Here is a 3,236-nt window from a genome sequence, read left to right as displayed (position 1 = left end):
TAGGGAAGTGGGGGGCGCTATGGGGGACTTTTGGGATAGCATTGGAAATGTAATTGAGGAAAATATGTAATAAAAATATTAAAAATAAAAAAAAAATAACATATAGGCTAGCAAATATATGTAAAAATGTCAAGCATGAATAAAAATCAGAGAAATTCAAAGCTACCAGGAGATAGCAGCTCTCCCCTGATAAAATGAGTGCTATTAAAAAGACAAAAGATAAGCATAAATGTAAGTGTGAGAAAATGGGGGGGAGGGGGCAGGAACTCTTTTCTACCATTGGTAGGAATGTAAATTAGTTGTAGAATTCTTCCAAAACTACAATAGAATTGCAATATGATCAACAGTCTATTTTCTGGTATTTACTCAAAAGAAAGGAAATAAGCAAGTTCCAATGTTGTCTGAAACATTTTTCACTGTACCTGAGGCCTACCAACAGGAAAATGGATGTATATACACAGTATGACACTTTGCAACTCAAGAAAAAATATCCTAGCATTTACAGTGCCATGGATAAATCCACAGGAAAGTTTCATTTGAAATCACCCACAAGGTTGGCTCATAAGCATATAAGTCAAGGACTGGAGGGTGAATGTTTTACTTAAATACCTTGGACTCAGAGGAACGTGTCCTTGTCCTTCCCACATAGCTGCACAATAGCAACACTGCAGCCTCCAAATCTAATGCCACTTTGAAACCATGTCTACTTATTCTAGAAATTTGAAAGATATGTCTTCTTGCTAGCTCAGTCACTTATCTCTCACCAGTAATGATTATAATCATAAATTTGTATGTTCCTTGAGTTTTGTCATTGCTGTCATCAGATAGATCCAAGGTGAGTCTGAACCAACACACACACACACACACACACACACACACACACACACACCAGCAGAGAGACAGATTGTCCTTCTCAGAAGTTCATAGGTCTGAATTCAGTTAGAGACAGGGAGGCTTTGATCAAGAATCAGAAAGTGTGACAAGCCTTGGGGAAGAGGTGACTCTCAGCACTGAGGCCGTCTCTGAAGACTATTGCAGACTGATGAGCCAGAGATGAAGAGCAGGTTAAAAGTCGGCTATTGGTTCAGAGATGAATACCTGCGGGTTCATCTGCATATTGAGGAGCAAATTAGAGAACGACCATTATTCATGATTAGTTACACACTAACAGAGCTGCTAAAGCCACGCTAATTTATAAACTTCTCAGATGTCCACTGTAAGCTAAAGGACATGCTTTCATTCAGATCGAGATTTTCGTTGTTTTAATTTTATTATTTTATTATACAGTTACATAAGGCTATTTTCATGCTGGTGTATAGTATAATTTGAATGTACATCCCTCTATGTTCTGGTATTTTCCACTTTTTCCCTCTTCTCACTCCTATTCTCCTAGACAGTTTAGCTTCACCTTCATGTCATATGTACATATGTGATTTCATGGATCTATAAAGTCTGTGACCTAAAAATGAGAGAAAATGTGCAATAGTTTTTTTGTTTTCTAAGACTGACTTAATTTATTTAATGTGATTTTCATTAGTTGTGCCTCTTTTCCAACAAACAACATACCTGCATCCTTCTTCATGACTGGAAACTAACTATTCTATTGTATATATGCACCACATTTTATTTATCAACTCCCTTATTAATAGACACCTAGGTTTGTTCCACAACTATTGTGAGCTTAGTTTACTGCTGCAATAAACATCTACACAAAATTATCTCTGTAACATGTTCACCTGGCATCTTTGGGGCAAATGCACAAGAGTGGAATAGCTTGGCTTTATATGATGTCTATTTGTAGTTATTTGCTAACCCACACAATGATTCTCATCAGTATAAATAAGAGCTCATCAGAATTTGCTGTCATTTGTTTGTTTTGAAGATGGTTTTATTTTTAATTTTTGATGTGGTGTGTGTGTGTGTGTGTGTGTGTGTAAAAATGTTCATACAGGCTACAAGGCAAGCATTATATTCCATGAGGCCCAAGTTACATGTATGCAATGAATCACCCGATTAATGAGTCCTCAGATCTTCACTCTGGTTCTCTGATAGAGCAATAAGTGTTCTTAAGTTCTGAGCTCTCTCTCAGGTCTTGTTATTTGTTTTCTTAACAACTACTATCCTGACTGAGGTGATACATAATCTCAATATGGTTCTTATTGGCATTTCTTTGATAGCTAAGCATATTGAACTTTTTCAATATGTTCACTGGCAATTTCTGCTCCATCTTTTGAGAACTATCTGCTTATTTCACTAGCTCAATTCCTGATTATGTTGTTTCACTCTTTATTGACAGTAGCGTTTTATTTGTTTCTGTACTCTATATATTAAGCCATTATCAGAAGTATAGCTAGTAAACATTTTTCTCCCAATTCATTTTATTGCTATACACAAACTTTGTAATGTCACGGAATCGCATTATCACTTTTAGTGAAACTTCCTAAGTAATTGAAGTGCTATTTGGAAAGAGTTTGCAGACACTGACAGTTTCAAATGGTTTGACTATCAGCTTTGTTGTTTCAGGTCTAATATTAAGGTTATTACTTAATTGGAACTGATTTTCATACACCGTAGAAAATGGAAATCTGGCTTCATCCTTCTACAAGTGAATAACCACTTTTACTAGCAACATTTGATGATGAGGCTCTGTTTTCTCCAATGTGTATCTTTGGCAATTTTGCCAAAAATCAGGTTGTTTTAACTGTGTTATTTTGTATCTGAGTTCTCTGTTTTGTTCTATTGATCTATATGCCTATTTTGTGCCATAAGTATGTAATTATGATTCTCTATTACAATTTAAAATGAGGTATGGTGATAATCTCAGCATTATTTATTTTGCTCAGGATTTCTTTCTTTATCTTGGATCTTTTGTGCTTCCATATGAATTTTAAGATTTTTTTCCATTTCTGTGAAAATGGCAGTGGAATTTTGATGAGAATTTAACTGAACCTGTAGCTTTCTTCAGTATATCCATCTTCACAGTATTGCACAATACTTCTAATCCACAAAGCTTATGGTACTGACTTCTAGTGTCTTCTATTTCTTCAGTGTTTTAAATTTTCATTGTTAGAGCTCTATCACTTCTTTGCTTTGTTTTATTCATAGAAATTGGGTAAGGGGACTGTGGTGTTTTGAATGAGAATTGTTCTCAGAGGCTCACGTATTTTTATTTTCTCTTAAAGGCAGTTTATATAAAATCATGACCAAAAATTACATAAAAAATAAAAATAATTTAC

Source organism: Mus caroli, chromosome 11 (genome assembly GCF_900094665.2).
Source record: "Mus caroli chromosome 11, CAROLI_EIJ_v1.1, whole genome shotgun sequence".
NCBI classification, from domain to species: Eukaryota; Metazoa; Chordata; class Mammalia; order Rodentia; family Muridae; genus Mus; species Mus caroli.
The sequence above is the reverse complement of the archived record's forward strand: the minus strand, read 5'-3'. Positions refer to the sequence as shown.